Below are 19,916 nucleotides of genomic sequence, written 5' to 3' on the forward strand. Positions count from 1 at the left end.
TACGAATAATATTAAAATTCAACTCGTTTGAATTTTAAGGTAAGAATATAACATAAAACTCTTATGTTTATACGGCTTTAGTATTCTATTTATAGATTCGTGAAGAGATTTCAAACGTTTACAATTCTGTAACGATTACAAATTTATCCGAATTGACCAAAAGATATATTCAGTCCCAGGAGAAAAGAATGTATATGTGCAAATTTCACTATAAAGTAGACATAATAAAACCTTAAATCAAGAATATTACCTTTATTTGAAGGCACAAAATGTATAAATGGAGTCATCAGGCAATTCATCCGTCATTGATAGGGACAGAAATTATATAAACAGGTATGAATTTGTATTCACTGCATAATGTATTTTGGAGTACGGGTGCGGTTAGATAAAGACAACAATATTCGGCGATTTATTTCGGTACAAATGAAGTCTAATTATATGCAGAAGGAATATTTATTTTTAGACGAACGGTTATTAAATAATAAACAATATATTAACACTAAACACTAACCCACTATAAGAATATAAAAACAGAAAGAAATGCACGTGGCAGGGTTACCTTCAGGTGTTACGAATAGTGGCACGTCTGATCACTTTTTTTTAGTCGGGAACGGAAAAACCTAACATTCCAGGCGTCGCGTCATCCGCTAGCTTTACCACCCGAGGTTGCCACCTCGTACCCTCTGTCAGTACCCATTGTTGCCACCTCACCGTGGGTGCTAACTTCAGGTATGTGCAACGCCTCGGGTAGATCTGTGGGCTGCTGAGAATTGCGGGAAAATTCGAAACATCTGAAGGTCGCTAGTATTTTGTGTATATTTTATTACTATTTTGAAGGAGAAATATTTGTTAACTGGGTTTAAATTACTTCAATGGGTAAGTAGTATGAAAATATAAGAGCTGACAAGTGCAAGATGATTTGGATGGAAGAGCCACAGTACTTATAAGAGGATATTATGCTAGTATCTTTTCAAATAATAAAGTAAAAAATAAACTTGCTAATAAGCATATTTGAGACATATCTTGGAAAAAATGTAGGAGTAACACATTGAAACTAGTGACACATCTGCTGTCTAAAGAATAACATAGGTAAATGACCCTTTTCTCTGAAACTACTGTATTTAATGAGTTTTAAGATATGGTTCTTTTTGGAAAGAAATTAAGAAACCATTGTTGAGTATAGTGCGCTTAATGGGTCGTTATTTTTACATGTTGATGTAGGTGTCACATTTTAAAATGTTTGCGTTGTTCTATGAATTAAATAAAATTAGTTGACAAACTTAATATTTTCACGTTGTAAATAATTATTTCATATGAGATTATTATTAAACGTCTTGTCTCTCACGAGTTGTAAAATACTTTTTCCATATTATTTCACAAATTTTGAACTATGAAGAATATCAATAAATGTAATTCCTTTCAATTAAAGATAAGAAAAAAAATCATTATTTTGACACGTTTTTTTTTGTAATTACCATTTTCGAAATAGAAATCAAAGTTAAATGTTATTTCAGATTCCTGCAAGTAAAATATAAATATATATAATAGATATAAAACAGGTATTTATCATTCAAAGACTTTTTAGAGTAATAAATAAATTACAAGGAAAAACAAGGGTGATTTTTTTGAAACCAAAACGTACGCCTATTTTTCCCACATTAGCTCGAATGTATTTGTCAGAGCCGCGGCTCTTGGAACTATATTCTGTTCGTCGCCAACCGCTGACAGTCGTTGTGGCGAACACTGGAACTAAGCAAAGTGCATACCCACTACGACTTTGACCAATTTTGAAACCTGTTCACCACGAATGTTCGCTGAATTCAGTTCTGCTCATTCGTAATTTCAATTTTCCCACGAAATTCGCCCCGAATGCTCAGGTCTGTACTCACCATAAGGATACATTACTGCACAACATCTCCGGATATGGCGCACGCGCATATTGGCTCCATTCAATTTTAAAACATTTGAAACAGAAATTTCGAATTTGACGATGCGTATATACAGCTTCATTTACTTATTTTTTATCGTGGTTATTAGAATTAATGTCGAATATATTAAGCAGACAAATAGGTTCAGGAAGTATATAAAAATGGTAAAAATAGTAAAAAAGTATTAAATAAAAATAAAAAATAAAAACAACTTCTATATGCCTTTCTATTTTTATAAAAACACCATATTTAAATAAATTTGCCTATTTGAACAATTAACAAGAACTCCAAGAACGATACAAATAAACATTGCCATAAAAAGCCCAAAATCTTTTAGATCAAATGCAACCAATATAGTTAAAACCACACAAAAAATCTACCACTATATATGAAAGCAGTAACATGTTTCTAAAAATCTTTATATATTATCTTTACTATTCTTGATCCACAAACACCAATAATGAATTAACTACCTCGAGCTTTCGATTAACATTTTGTACATTTTTTAGCCTAAAACGAATGGATCATTGTATGTTGAAGCTGAAAGACAACTCAGTTAATACATCATTATATTTACAAAACAATAATTTATTTATCTATACTCTTATATAATTATGCATTGTATTTTCCTTGTCACTAGATCCCTAGGGTGTCGTTGATAGTTTTATATTTTGTTTATATGATCCAGGCCTACTTTTATTAACAAATTTAATTATTTCAAAATACCACTGTACACTGTTCTTATATCTTAGCAAAATGGTGTCTATTTTCTTCTCTGATTCTCTCTAAATTTCACATTCTTCGACTTTTACTATCAACAACTTCTAGCTACATCTTAGCTATAAAATAAAATTTAAATAATTACTAAAATATATGTATGTGTAAAATGTCTAATTATTAATAGTTACTACATTTTTTGCAACTATTTTTGGATGGACAAACATCATTAATGACTTAGCTACTTCAAACACAACAAGAATCATTTTCTTCCCTGTGCTCGTTATTATTAAATTTTGGTATATATTGGTACATATTTCAGGTCGTAGAAAAAGATATGTTATATGTGATTTTATAACTTTTAATAATTTAACCTTATATTCAGCACTTATCCTTGTTCTTCTATATTTTAAAATCAATATATGTTAGACCACCACGAATAACACAAATATTTTGTTGTTGTTTTAATCTGATCGACCGTATCTATCGACTCGAAGCGAATGGACCGCCATTAGAAAAGGATGACAATATAGTTTCATATAGTTTATTCTTTTCTATAGTTTATTATGTATAGGAGAGTGCGCATGCGCCAAAATCAGAGATGTGGAGAAATGTATCCTGTTGTTATTAGTTTTGGAGTTTTATGGTTACTCCCATATATTCACGGTTTGGTGCAGAGTTAAAATTTATAACGTGTATTGTCTAATATAGATCATTTATATAAATTCATCCTGACATTTAGTCATGGGTTTAAAAGTGTTTGAGACCATTTCTTTATAAAATACCACATGCCGATCCTCTATTGTCATATTTATGTTCTAATTAAATTCAAATTTGTTGCTAACGTTAAAAACCACTCAAATACTATGTGTCCTTACCATAGTGTCGTGGGTTAGACGAGAAGAAAGCTTGTCCCGAAGAAACATCATTTTTGCAGAAGCGATCTCCTCAGTACTCGCACCTGACCTGTTACTATATTCACATCTTTGTCGTTCCCTTCTAAATGAAATCAATAAAGATTCCATATTCTTTTATATATCTATTACATCATGTATTTCTGCCCAATCATCATAGTTTTTTGTTTTAAGTTTATTTTCCGGATGATTGGTGTTCCAGAGACGATGCTTTTCTCTATATAAGTCTATCTATAAAAACAGCGTATCGTTTGACCACCCTTTTTCTTAAAAGCTATGTTAACTACTTGAAAACATCATAAAAGACGTACACTGTCTTCACTGTTTATAAACGCACTAGCATCCGTTCATTCGTTGGCTCTTGAGATTTAGTACCTACCGTCAAAATGCCAACAAACCTTCGTTGGCCATTGTCAAACAGTCCAAACAAAACTAAAAATATCTCAACACACCCACTCGTTGGCTTTCGTTGACATGGTCTATCCGCAGAAATTGCAAGCGTATGCCAACAAACCTTCGTTGGCCTTCGTCAAACTGTCCAAACAGAACTAAACATATCCCAAAGAACCCACCCGTTAGCTTTCGTTGACCCAGTCTGTACGCAGCATTAGAGGTAATTCTAAGGGTATATAAGATTTTTCTGTTAGCTTTACGTGTATTGACTTCTTATTAATTTCAGGTTTCATTTATAAAAACAACTTGGTCACACTTTTTTTTATTCGCCATGTCATCTACTTAAAAACATCATAAAAGGCATACACTGCCTTCACTGTTTAAAAAAGCACTTACATCCGTTCATTCGTTGGCTGTTGATATTTAGTACCTACCGTCAAGATGCCAACAAACCTTCGTTGGCCGGTGTCAAACGGTCCAAACAAAACTAAAAATATCCCAACACACCCACTTGTTGGCTTTCGTTGGCATGGTCTGAACGCAGAATTTGCAAGCGAATGCCAATAAACCTTCGTTAATCCGTCCAAACAGAACTAAACATATCGCAAGGAACCCACTCTTTAGCTTTCGCTGACCCAGTCTGTACGCAGCCTTAGAGGTAATTCTACGGGTTCATAAGATTTTTCTGTTAGTTTTACGTGTATTGACTTCTTGTTAATTTCAAGTTTCATCTATAAAAACAACTTGGCCACTCTTTTATTTTGTTCGCCATGTTATCGACTTGAAAACATCATAAAAGGCATGCACTGCCTTCACTTAAAAACGCACTTACATCCGTTCATTCGTTGGCTCTTGATATTTAGTACCTACCGTCAAGATGCCAACAAACCTTCGTTGGCCGGTGTCAAACGGTCCAAACAGAACTAAAAATATCCAAACGAATGGGTGTATTCGTTCGCTTTTGTTGGCGTGGTCTGAACGCAAAAATTGCAAGCGAATGCCGAGAAACCTTCGTTGGCCCTCGTCAAACCGTCCAAACAGAACTAAACATATCCCAAGCAACCAATTAGTTAAAATTTGTGAGCCCGGTCTGTACGCAGCATTAGAGGTAATTCTAAGGGTTCATAGGATTTTTCTGTTAGTTTCACGTGTATTGACTTCTTGTTAATTTCAGGTTTCATTTATAAATGCATTTCTTAGCAAAGCACTAACCGTACATTGCAGGTAACAAATACGTTAATTTGTGCATCAAGAGTTAAAATAAATATTGCATAGAATAGTAGTAGTTATAAAATAATTTCAAAGAAATTTAATTCCTCATTTGTTGGTGAGTTGTTAGTTCCCACGTAAGATATAAGAGAAAGTAGAATGTAATAGGTAAACCAAAGCCATAGAAGACGAACAAAAGGTGATTTATCTGCAAGTGCGAGATCCAATAGTGAAATAAATAAATAAAGAACAACGCGATATTTTTTAAATCTTATAATAACGACAGCATTCTTTTAGGAAGTTTAGTGTATTTTTTTAAAATATATATTTTATAAAGAAAAGAATTAAAAGATAAGGACCATATAAATAAATAAATAAATTATGAAAATATGCAGGGGTTAAAATGCAATTAACTACATAATTAACAACACATAGGAAAAACAGAAGACATTTTAAATTACTTACAGTACATTTTATAAATATAAAGGTTTTTAATGATTAACGCCATACGTTTATAAGATATAAACTACGTAACTATATGACAATTTATTCCTTGAACATTTTATCAATTATTTTTATTATATACTTTATGAACATAAGCTTTGGAAAATCAATAGTTTTGTTCAATCAATATACAGTTCCGAATTGTAAATAAGTAATTTTTAATGTTATGTATCAAAAACATTTCTGATCTTATATTGAAAATACTCCAATAATAAGTTTTAGTAACATGTCATTTTTAAATTAATCCTTTTACACTATTGCGGGTCAAACATAATTAATTTAATATATTGTGGCCGAGTTTCGACCACAGAGAAATCACTAGTTTAGTATAGATATCCGTGGTGGACGGCATCCTTGTCCATTCTGGCAGGTTGTTTGTTGCTTGGAATGGTTTTGCGGCTTGGAAGCCATATCATAGATATAATGACGTGATTAGAAACTATATTTAGCCAGTGGAAGTGAGTATACATTAAAAATTATCGTGGTCTAGAGACTCGGCTACTTTAGGAACTATTCGTATATTAGTCGACGCAATCTACTTGTCGCAAACCGAAATGCTAAAAATCGATGTTGCCAAATTTACAGCTAAGCTATTTGTTTGATGGATGTATTTTATTTTAGAAAAATAATATATTTAACAAGACTTTATGACATTAGCTTTTATATTTTACCTTGAAACAAAAATAATAAGAGATTAGAAACGTTTTTTACTATTTCGGTACAATGTATAGATTTTGCTTTATATTTGGCAACACTGCGGGTAGCAAGCCAAGCGTTTCTCATAAGAAATGGCGATAAACGGTATTGCTTTGATTTAATGTTGGGCACTTATTTGTTTAACTATTAAAACGTTTGATATGGTGTTTTTAAAGTTATATTGTGATGTTCCTTTTTTGCTTAAAAAGAAGGCCTTTTAGTATAACATTTCAGCGTTTTAGTAGGATTACAAATATAGAGAGTGAACGGTAGGTTTAGTTTCAGTTGTTACAAAGAGTATAAATTAATTAAATTACTTAAATTTTGCAGTGAAAGTAAATTAATATGTCAAGTTTGTATTATGACATACTTAGTAGCAAGAAAAGGAAGATTTCACCATGAGACTGCTGCACAACTAAAGCCGATAACAAGAAGGATCATCTGCCTTCTCTGTGTCTCCAATTTAATGATTTCAGTATTCATACATACTGAATTTAGGCAGCATCTTTGTCGGATCCATAATATAGACGTTAATCTAATCTATATTTAAAGAATTTGTAAGGCTTTGAAAATTGGAAACCGAAGAAGAAGAAGAAGAATTTCTCAGAAATAAGAAGTCAAGGAACTTATATACCACTGTATAAGGAGTTATCGTCAAGGTAGTATTTTCCATAAAACTATTGATATGATAAATATCATACGAATGAATTTTAGGTAGGGTACGATAAATCAAACTTTACAGGCAAAAAATTAATTTGAGTCCGTCTATATAAGTTTTTTTGTTAAGAATGTTATAAGACTCAATATTGAAGCACAATTTTGCGTTTGATGCGAGTAGCCAATATGAATCCCAGAATAATATTCAAAATTGAATTTTGACAAGGTAAAAGGGAATTATATATTTAAGTAATTTCAATTAATCGTCCAGTTTATAGGCATTGCAGAAGCGCAGGAAAATATTGTATACCATTAATCCTAAAAATAGAAACTAACCGAAAAAGTAGCTATTTAGAAAAGGATCGTAGTTGCTACAGCTAATAATGGTGGTGTTTTTTTAGACGGTAAGCCCTTTTTCCATGAAATATATTAACATTGTCTTTATTTAAATTTTCTATTGCAACTTTTATTGTATTGTAATTAATTAGTAATTAGTATGGGAAATATCAAAGACTGTATCTACAAGAAAGTTTTTATAACATTTTATTTATATATTATACATTTGTAGTATTGTATATTCCAATATGAGGTAATTGAGTAAATAGTTTATGGCATAGTTAAGGTTCATTATTTTATATCCTCTAATTTATAATTTAAATTTAATATTAAATTTTAAAATATATAAATAAATATAATATAAAAATTTAGAATTATGTTGTATATTTCTTTTTACCTCTTAAAATGTTTGGTAAATTAATGTCATGTTTTATTCGTTTTTTTAAAGGTAATTTTTACTATATGTATGATATATATAGCTTAATATAAAACGTTTGGACATTACCCTTTATTTTAATAATTAATGCGGAGTATATTCTACGCCTCGGAGACTAACACTATGCCGATATAAGAAGTTTGGTTATAATTAAGATGCAGCCCTACTAATGACGTCGCCAGCAATACTGAGAAAATTCAAATATTTCTAATAGTGAGGATACGCGCGCTAGCGCAGTATAATCAATCTACCGGACCACGATGATTTTTAATGTATCTTGTGGAGGTGATGTGTATGTGTTTAGAGAACACAGTATTAGTACTGTTAAATATTAAGTTGCTATAATTTTATTGGAAATATTTTTAGTGGGTTGTAGCTTCACTGAATATTAGTTTGGGCACTGTGACTAAAATCTCACGGAAGACGAAAAATATATATAATCTTGGATTCACCGAAAAGAAAACGTGCACATGCGAAGCGGTTGACTAATTAAGATCACATTGATTCGAGATCAAATTCCTGAAATGTAAAGTGTGACTTTTTGATATAAATGTAATTTAATACAGTTCTTTTAAAGAGGTCTAACGAAACTTCCAGACATTTCGTTTAAAATAATACAATTTTGGGTTTGATTAGGTTTTTTAGTCATAATAATTCTATTCAATTTTTTTCAGATATATTTTAGTTCTTGGCGAAATAGGTTAGTATAAATATCATGTTAAAGAGCAAATTATTTCTGGTTAAATATTTTATTTTTAATATACCTAAAAAAAGTACATTGCAGAGAGTTGGCTTAACGTCTTCTTATAATAGCATATAAGGTGTGGCAAAAAAACTACTACAATAGATATACAAGTCGAGAAGTATATATAAGGTTGAACTATTTGTATATGCGAAAAGAGGCTTTCTCTATAATAACACCTTTAGTCTGAATGAATTTCAAAAGACACAGAAGAACAAGTTGACGAATAGTGGAATCATGTACAAGTGTTAGGCTGGAAATCATTAGTTTGGTCATTGACTTGAATAGTGACCCAGAAAGTGGAGGAATAAAATTTTGGGATGTGGGATGACGATGCATTTCTGACAATGACTAATATAGGGTAATGTGTGTGGAAACAAATAAATGTGAGTGTATAATTAATATGGGATAACTGTATAAATTGTGTTCTGGAGTGTGATATATTAGGATCCATAGATATGATTATAATACATGAGAATTTTATTATAATGTATAAGTATTGACTTGACAACATTGTTTAGTTTCATTATTTTATTTACTTTAGAGTATTGTTATATGCCAAAGCCAATAAAATAAAATAAAAGGTGATGCGGCAACATTCCGATGTTTTGACATCACACATTTTGATGACGTGAGTTCACTGTTTTATTAAATAGAATATATTACTAAAGTGTTACATCTTGGATGACAAACATCATCATGATTGACAAACATCATGATGTTTGTACGGTTGTACACAGTATAGGTTCTTGTGAATTTTCCATAAAAATTGAACTGAAATAATTCTGCCGTTGCTCTGTTCTATAGGCACATTTTAAAAATTAATTAAATCCTATTATTTTCAAGAGCACGAAATATATTTTGAAAGCCATAACTGTTTTTTTTATCACAGTAGTGCGTCTAATCAAAATTAACTAACCATTAATAAAGAATATCGATCCAGATTCACATTTAAGCCTATACGAATGGGAGTTGGTTGTTGCAGATTTGTAATAAGCAGAAGGTATATTTTCTTATTTCGATGATCCCAAGTGTACCATGGCAAGTTTAACAGGAAATGATAAATTCTACTGTTCTGAAGATTTATTTAAATTTAAATTTATTTGTTAGTTTATAAATTAATTCGCCTAAGATTAATTCTGCCCATATCGTTCCTAAGCCTTGTAATAAATGTTGAAAGTATCGGTATAAAGTATATTAAAATCTCACAAAAAAAACCAAAAACCAATATAATGTCGGACTCGAATTCGTTGATACGAAGCTGGTGACTAAGATTACATTGAGCTCTATTCGAGATGATATCTCTAAAATATAAACTATAAATATATTCGATATAATTGTATTTTAATACCATTCTTTAATATATATAATGTATATATATATATATATATATATATATATATATATATATATATATATATATATATATATATATATATATATATATATAGGAGACATAGGATTTAAATATGAAGACGTCACGAAGAGGTCTAATGAAACTTTCAGATATTTCATTTAGAAGAAAACTATATTAATATTTGATTAGGTTTTTTTTAGTCATAATAAATCCTATCAATTTTTTGCAGATATATTTTTACTTTCTCTGGATATGGGTGTATATAGACATCAAGTTAAAGAGTAAGTTGTTAAAAATGATTTCTACGCGCATTTTCTAAAGCGTTTTCTACAATAATACATTTAGTCTGAATGAGTTCCGTAAGATACATAGCAAGTAGTTGACAGATAATTGAATCCTGAAGATTTTTTTGAAATTAAAAGTTCGGTTATAAACATGAATAGTGACTCAGAAAGTAGATGAATAACATTTTGGGATATGAGATCACGATACAAAGCTGACTATGACTAATATAAGATTATGAGTGTGGAAATATCTAAAGTAATATAGAAAAAATATAGAAAATTATGTTCTAGAGTATGGAATATGTGTGTTCATAGATATTTGTGTAATTGTTCAGAATATGTTTGAAAATTTTGTTAAAATATGTAAGGAGAGAATGTTTACTGCTTTCCAGATATGGCAAATTTATTAAAAAGAATACAGTGGATAAATTCGAAAGGTATAAATAGGTAATAACAGAAGGAACTAGGGAGAAGTATAATGATATCAAAATGACTTGATGAGGAAAACAGCACCGAATAAATCAAGAACTAAACTTAAAAAGTAAATGTACTCACTAATGAAATTAAAATACTCTACTTAGGTTTACCATTATTAATTAGCTAAAAGCGGCTTCCAGGGAATACCAGTACATAAAAAATTGGGTCTAAATTCTTACTCATAATTGGTGTGGAAAATAATTCAATGTTAGTATAAAAAAAGACTCTAACCTATAAACTATTGGGACTGTATAATTTACTGTAGTTTGAGTATTTCGATATTACTTGAAAACATTTTTTTAGCTTCATTGTTTTATTTACATGAGAGTATTGTTGCGACAATACGTTGCGACAGACGTTGCGACGTTCTGACCTCACACATTTTGATGTGAGTTCACTCTTTTCTTAAATAGACTATACTACTAAAGTGTTACATCTTGCATTTTTCATGATGTTTGTACGGTCCTACACAGTATATGTTATTGCGAATTTTCCATAAAAATTAAAATTCTGAAATTCTGATGTATTGGCGCAAGTTCAAAAGCAATCAAATCGTATTATTTTCAAGTGGACCAAATATATTTAGAAATCCTAAACTTACTGTTTTTTTTTACAGTAGCACGTCTAATAAAAATTAACTAACCATTAAAAAAGAATATCGATCCAGATTCACATTTAGTCCTATACGAATTAAAGTTGGTTGTTGCAAATTTGTAATAAGCAGAAGGTATATTTTCTTATTTCGATGATCCTAAGTGTACCATGGCATGTTTAATAGGAAATCATAAATTCTACTGTTCTGAAGATATTAAAATTTATTTGTAATTAATTCGCCTAAGCGTAGTTCTGCTCACGACGTTCCTAAGCCTTGTAATGAATGTAATCAATATCGGGATATTATACAAACTATATATTTTTATTAGTATCCACGGCACAAACCTCCATTCCTGAAATGACAACTATTACAACTAACTGCAGCAAACTATAACTATAACAAATCCGTTAATGAAAAATGCATTATATTGCAAATTCAAAACTAAGGATTAACCAGTATGTGAATATGCATAAGTTGAAAAATAAAACTGTAGTCCCAAAAAACACTGATGAATTGATTGAACTTTATCAAAAACTAAACATTGACGAGACAGGGTCAAAGCTAATAAATTTCCACGGAAGGGCCCTTTTTACGTTTCTGCTATGGGTATAGAAAAGTATTTGTTTGTTGGGTTTGACAAAATTCAAGAACGGTTGGGCCGAATTGGCATTGATCGCTTAAAACTTCAAACATATATATTTCATACAAATGTATGTACATAGGTTCAATGACGTCAAGTGAAAATTGAAATAGTGACACGTATCTCAAATGTATTATAGTTACGACGTCAAAGGCAATCAAATGCGCGGTGTGTTACCTCATGTGCTAACTTTGATGACAGCGAGAGAAACAAGAAATGACAATAGTCGTATAGCTATGTTACATTCAAGGCTGATTGGAAATGAAGTGAATGAAGATAGGTTTAGAATGCAACAAGTTCGTGCACATCAAATACAACAAAAATGAAGGCGATGAAAGAGAGTTTCTGCAGATGTTGTGCCTCCGTGATCCAGAAACGGGCAGCACTCTACTATGGTTTGGAAATGGGATTTGGTGCCGATAAATCAGTTACAATTGGTAAAATGGAAATCGTTTGTAAATATTGTAAAACTGATCCTATACCTTTTGTATCTATCCTTAAAAAAGCGTGAAAGCAATAATCTAAGAGCTAGCAACATTCTCGAGAAAGAATTTCAGGTAAGCTGATCATTTGACGTATTATTCTTCCACTCTCTCGGTCAGCATCTGGCCCATCTGGCTGACAGCAGAGGTTGAGTATACCAGTGCGCATCGTAACTGTATAGGTAAAATACTCAGTTTAATAATTAATTAAGATAATTTTTTACTGACTTTTGATATACTTAATATCGATATATAATCTATTCAAAGCACCAATGGACTCTCGTCAGCAATATGGGTCTGTCGAAAGTTGTAAATTCGTTTTACAGTCAGACAATATTTTCCTTACGATTTGATTCTATTTAAAAAGAGATAGTTCTGTTTGACAAGTTCGAATATGAATCAAGCGAGCCTGCAAAAATCATCCATTTGTCAAACGTCCGCAAAATTCTTCAAAATATTATAATTACGGGTTATAAACCGCCAAACGTTGTTTTAATGCTTTGTTTTAATGAATTTTAAATCAGTGCGATTTTTATTGAAAATATTTTTAGCGTGTTGCAGCTGCACTGAATATTTGTACGAGCATGGTCACTAAAATATCTCAAAAACTAAAAAAACCATATAACCTTAAATTCACCAAAAAGAAACCGTGTTTATGTGAAACGGGTAACGACACAAAATCAGCTTAATGCCTGCTAGATCAGAGATCAAATATACGAAATGTATATAAACACTAAGTAGGTTTTTAGTCTAAAATTAATTTAATACAATTCTTTCAGAGAAAATTGTTAGTCTGGAATATATCCATAAAAAGCTGAAAGATATGCAGCTATTTGATGGATATAGAACATCTCTTCATACACTGTTGGGTAATATAGCATTTAAGTAATGAAAAGATAACCCACAAAGGGGTTTAATGGAATTTCCAGACATGGCTATTAAAATAATACAATTTTTAAAATCAGATAAAAATTCAAGAAATAATTATGATATCAATTTGTATATTTAGATGAGACATGAATATTTCAGAATGGTACATTTACTTTATTAGAAATAGGCCTGAGAAAAGATATATGGTAGATAAGATTGCTGAACATTATGGCCATAGATTGTCTTCCTCCCTATCACTGCATATTTAATCAAATTCAGATGTGATGGAATATTGCAAAAATTATTACAATAGGTATTCTGGTCGAGAAGGATATTCAAACCAAAACTGTCTGAATTTATGGAAAGAAGCATTGTCGACAATAATAACTAACAACGTGTGTTATTGTTCAGACTATTCATGAACATTTTTTAAAACGTATGAGGAAAGAAATAATAGTAACTGTTTTTTAGATATGGCAAATACATTAAGGAGAACAAATTTGTGATTAAATCTTGTTTTACCAAGAAAGATGTGTACAGGTAGTAACAGAAAAATATAACGAAGATGCAGTAATATGGAAATAAATTTACAAGAGATTATTGCATCGAAGGAATCAAGAACTAGTTAAAAATATATAATATAAAAATAATATACCCTCTAATGAAAGTTAAATACATTACTCAGATATACAATTGATAATTGGGTTTAAATGTTAATTAGGTAGATTAGACCTTAGGGGGATACCGCTACATAAAGAAACGTGCCTAAAACTCTACCTATACTAGTGTGGAAAAAGCTCAATTATATATATATATATATATATATATATATATATATATATATATATATATATATATATATATATATATATATATAGTAAAACAACTGTAACCTATAAATTATTGTGGCCGTATAATTAATTTTAGTTTTAAGTTCTTCGATAACATATACATTAGATGTACTATTATGTAAAAATAAATTATATTAGATAATATTTTTGTCTCTTTATTTTATTTAGAGTAGAATTTTTTTATATGTCAAAGTCAAAATGTACTAAAACACAGAGTTGATGCGGCAACATTGCGACGTTTTGACGTCATCAATTCAGATTACGCGTGTTAACCGCACTTTTGAACAGACGATATTTTTAGCTCATATTTTTTGACCGATATATCGATATTTTTCGATAATTTCCATTAAAATTAAATATATTTGATTAAAATTATGAAAAAAACCATGTAATTATTTTTAATAAACGTTATTTGATTTTAAAAGTTTGATGTCATTTTATTCCTTAATTGCAAGGATTTATTAAAAATGTTCATATTTATTGCAAAAAATATAAATATTGTTTTTTTCTCCGTTATTATAATTTTTTTTTTAATATCGATATATCGAAATATCGCATAACTCTTTCATAATATCTATATTATTTTCCTGACTTAATCAATGTTCCCTATTATTTAACAAAAAAATTATGATCTGGCGTATTAATTTTACGTATTTAGGTACTTAAATAATATCATAAAATATTAGATCCATCCTAAAATAATTTAAATTTTTTATAAATAAAAATTACCGTCTGGCATAAAAATAAACAATCATAAAAATGTGTGGCAATGAATTAAATACTTTTGCCTATCAATAGCACTGCCGGCCGCCAGTTGGGTCGGGTTATAACCGAAAGAATGAAAGAGATCAAATGATCAATGTTATTTACCTGAAATTCTTATTTTCTCTAAGTTGCTAGCTCCCGTACTATAAACAGCGTAAGAACTATAGACTTACAAGTCTCTTATCTCTCGAAGGGAAGGTTTTTTTGGTAATAAAATGGAATTCAAACAACCTGGAGACAAGCCGAGAAAAACAGACGTATTTTTAACCACAACCGAGGTTGCGTAGATAAGATTCTGATAAATGGGCGTATTAGATGCGGAAAAAGTTTAATTGCCTATTTTATTGATTTTTGGTCTGCTTTCGACTGTGTACTCTGGCCGTCACGTTGGCCAGCTCAGGAAGTTGAACATGTATTCGCAAAAGTTATTAAAATCCTTCGAGTGTCTTACGATGGTTTCATTAAATAAGTGCGAATTTATTTGTTAAATCCATTTGAGGTTTTTTTGGCTAAGAAGATGTTGTCTTCTACTGGTCTTCTATATAACAGTAAATTCAGTTCGGCAAAAATATATTAAAAACTATTTTAGTATTCAATGTGATGATACAAGCTTCTTAACTCATCTGATGTTCTTCATAATATATATCTCATCACAGTATCATGTGCGTGCTATTTCTCAACGGAGTCCAGTTGGGGGAAGTGCGGTAGTTTAAATACTTGGAATCGGAAATATAGGAGAAAAAGTGGTATTTGTCATCTAGGTAATAAGCCGAAAGGGTCAAGGTACAGGAAGTTTTTCTTCCCCAATGTGGTGCGCTTGGAAAAGATCAAGACTAAGGTCTGTCAGGTCTATATGGCTCCTAGATCCGAACTCTCTTACAGCCTAATAATTGTAAGTTTGAGATCTTTTAAATGCGAATGCTTAAAGCAAATTCTGTATGATTCCCTCGAAGGTCCAACTGCGGAAGAATTTAGTGAAGAATGTTCTCCCCGAGCGTTGACTGGAAACTGGAGACGATGATGATAACTGTGGTGCACCAAAATAAAGCGTTGAATATACGGGTTATGTTGTGTCGGCCGAAAAATTAAATTGACACCATATGTCACACAGCCGGATCTATTACTTCCATAACTTTCTGGGATGGCAGATGATTATAATCACTTTTAGGTCGACATTAAAAATATAATAATTGTTTCCAAATTACGTCGTTTGGTGTAACGCATATTGTACTAAAGAATTTCAAGACCACTTTCAAGATATCGTACCACAAAAATCTTTTGGCAACATATAAAATGGTATCAGAAATAAATTTCAAAAAATCTAAAAAAAATTGCCATTCGAGGAAAAATTATCACACACCACCTTTTACGAATACCAGATGCAGAACATCAATTCTTCTAAATTTATTTTATGGGCAGTCTAGATGCGCAAATTGATAGGCGTTGTGCTGACCATCCATCATTAAATCGACATAGAACTATTTAGATAAAATTATATATACTTAATTAAAAAGTGTTGAATGGGATGCCATCCGAGGGTCACAATATCATCATCAGACCTGATAAAACATCTGCCACTCAAGTCAGGGGGTTTAGTGTCAAAGAAAATATGCAAGATAGGTTCAGAAATCTCTTCTGAACTCCCTCGTAGTATCTTTTCAGATCCTAAATATCAATAGATAATGCAAAGTACCGTAAGAATAAAGATCGTCTTGAATATTTGCTTTGTATACCTATATTTCAAGTTTTAAATGGCGTGCTGGCCATAACAGTTTGTATATCGTAACTTTCTAAGTGGTCACAATATTGTAGTTTATCTGGTTTAATGATAACATTGATTATAATCTTGCGAAAACCTCTCTAAAGTTGTCACAATTATTCTCTTCTCCATCAGCTCAATGTTGTTATGTTTAACAATTTATAAAAAGATCTGGTACCAGCTAATGCTGTTTTAGTAATTCTGGCATCATATTCAATAATAAAAATGATTTTTTCTTATGTGTAGCAAAGGCCGATTGACTCATCTTTGTAACTAATTTTGTACCGACCTTGAGGTATGTTTAATTTTACATCGTGGCCTAACTCTCTACAAAAAATATCCAGAAATATAATCCCAGATGTTGAACACTAGCGGGGGTTAGCAGCGCCATCTACGAAATAATAACGATTATCTGGCAACCCCGAGACATTTATCTGGGATGTTACTGAAGGGTATTTTCAATAATTCAGTAACCTACCATTGTTTAGTTTAGAAGTGCCATCATCGACTGCCCAGGCCTGGCTTCCAGGTAAAACCGGTTCCATCCATTTTATCTATTTTGTAAATACACTCTTTCTTATACAACTTCAATAAATAACGGTCACACAATGTAACCATCATGTTTTATTTCATTTTACCTCCATTCTTCGAGCTCATATAACATACCCTAAATTGGTGACCCCGACGTGATCTTTCGCAAAACGTTTAGACTTGTGAACGGAGAGTACGTGCAATATGGTGTATTTTACATGACCGTTATTTTTTCTTTTATAAAAATTATTCAATATTTTTGAATATGATTCTGTTTTAATTTTACTTTTTTTCCTTTAACATTAAATTCTTATAAATATTTGTTCCTCATTAAATTTTTTTTTTAGTGCTGGACCAATGAACCTTAAAAATTCTTTAATTTTTTTCCAATTTTTTATTGACAAACTTTTGAACTCGTAGAGCCTTTGACATTACTATCACTGTTACTATCTAATTATCATCATTTCGACTAGACATTATTTCGGCGCTATGTTTAAATTATCAGTCGTATTAGCAGGCATTTTAATATGAAAGTCTTTTGGCAGCTTCGGTCGGCTACCGTCGTTATTTGGTTTCTTTCCATTACCGTAACGTATGTGAAAATGGATTCGTAGATATCGTAGACTCGTCATGTCTTCGTCACGGTACTAGAATTGCAAAAATCTCGTCGTCGAAGAAAATAAGATCCCACGTTGTCGAATCATCAAACCTCTCTCAGCGTCGATTACGGGAGCCCTGTTCATTTCATTTTACCTCCATCCACTGAGACAAATAACACACCCTAAAAATTCATGACAATGTTTGCTTTTTTTATGTTGCCGATAGTGACTTCCGGATGTGACGAACAGTCTATTTCGGGGTTAAATTCGAACACGACCTGCCTCTCTTTATCTTAATCTGATAGGCCTAAGACGTTGTTACTCTCGACTTTCATTTATAGGGGCGTTTGCATCCTAAACTCTTAGATTTACATTATCCGTCAAGAACTCTTCTGTAAACCTATTTGGTCGATAGTTACGCAGTGTATCTTCGTTTTATATATGTTGACCTATATTTTCTGTTCGTTCTCAAAGACGTATTATTTTGTTTAAATTAAAACACAACTAATAAACAAACTAATAATAATTTTCTTAGCTAAAATTAGTATGAGTGTAGATGAAATTTTACTAATACAACTAAACACATTAGAAATAAAACTGACAATGACAATGTTTTACAATTTAACAATATTACTGCGAATTGAAATGCCCTGTATAATGTGACACACTCTGTATCCTATGAAAGGCTAAGTCTATTTACACAAAAATTCATTACCGGATATTATTACGACTATAAACCATATTAATAACTATAATTAGGCACAAAATATTCGTCGGAATCAAACAAAACAACATCGTACCAAAAAAATACTAATGGATCCAATAGACATGTCCTACCGGAAAAATGTTTTTTTGTTTGGATCAATTAATTTATTTCGACAATAAAACAAATAATATAAAATCAAGAATACGTGTTATATCTAATTAAAAATATAATAACGTCGAGTTGCCTGCATGAATAAATATCACTGATGGATATCATAGACAATATATATATAGCGTTTACGGCTAAGTATGGTAAATATATCGAAAATCTATTTTTTATCAGAAGACAATTTTCGCAACACCTCTAAATTTAATACATTATTATCAAATATTTCAGTAGATATTGATGAAGCCACATATAGAGATGCAACTTCAAGTTCAAATAATGGGATCGTATCAAGCGTTTTTGCTTCAAGTTCAAATAGTGATATTAAATGAGAAAATGCTATCCCAAGTTCGTGTTGGTGCCATGTCAGAGAATGCTGTCTCATGAGCAAATAATGAGACCACGTCAGGACATGCTGCTTCAGGTTTCAATTTGGATAGATAGTTGCAACATAGATACCTAAGAAACTGGCTCTCATACCAAAATTCTTGAGACTGACAGAGTAAAGGAAAGCAACAAAGCCTATATTCTTCAAAGGATTCAAAAATGAATTAAAGGTCATTGAAATGATAAAAAAAAGATAATGAGGAGCTGCTGCAGAATATTAATCGTCTCAAATCTGCAGCTAAATCAGTATTTTATTATCATTCGTGTGAAGTAGGATACTTTAATGATTATAGAAATGTATCTACAGATATATCACATACTTTCTGGTATACAAATCGAAATATATACGAAAATACTTTCATATAATATTATCAATAGAAGATGTTAAAAGAATGAAAAGCTGTTTATTGTTGTCTGCATTTGGGGCATGTACAATAATGATCTAGAACAAGAGCTACACCAGTAGCTACAATCAGATGTTACCTTAACAACTATGACTATTTAGAGGAAAAAAAATAGAAATATTTCGAAAAATTAATTAAAATTTTGATAAAACGAAAAGAAAAGTCATCATTCATTAAAGGTTGCAGTTTAATAGACGACGATTGAACAACGTTGATGATAACAACCCCATCGATGATTATCAAAATGCATCCATTTTTTGAGACATATTATAGAGTGAGAAAACTATAATCAGTTCAAAATAATAAATTCGTTTTACAGTCAGAAAATATTATCCTTGTCATTTTATTCTATTTTAAAAGAGATAGAATGCTGTTAGAGAAGTTCGAACATGTAACGGAATGAGCCTGCTAAAGTTGTCCGTTTGCCAAACGTCTGAAAATTCTTCAAAATATTAGAACTACGGGTTATAAACCGGCAAACGTTCTAACCCTTTGTTTTAATAAATTTAAAA

The sequence above is a fragment of the Rhynchophorus ferrugineus genome, unplaced genomic scaffold (genome assembly GCF_030347505.1).
Source record: "Rhynchophorus ferrugineus isolate W39M unplaced genomic scaffold, kcgeb_rfMv2 rfM10, whole genome shotgun sequence".
NCBI lineage: Eukaryota > Metazoa > Arthropoda > Insecta > Coleoptera > Curculionidae > Rhynchophorus > Rhynchophorus ferrugineus.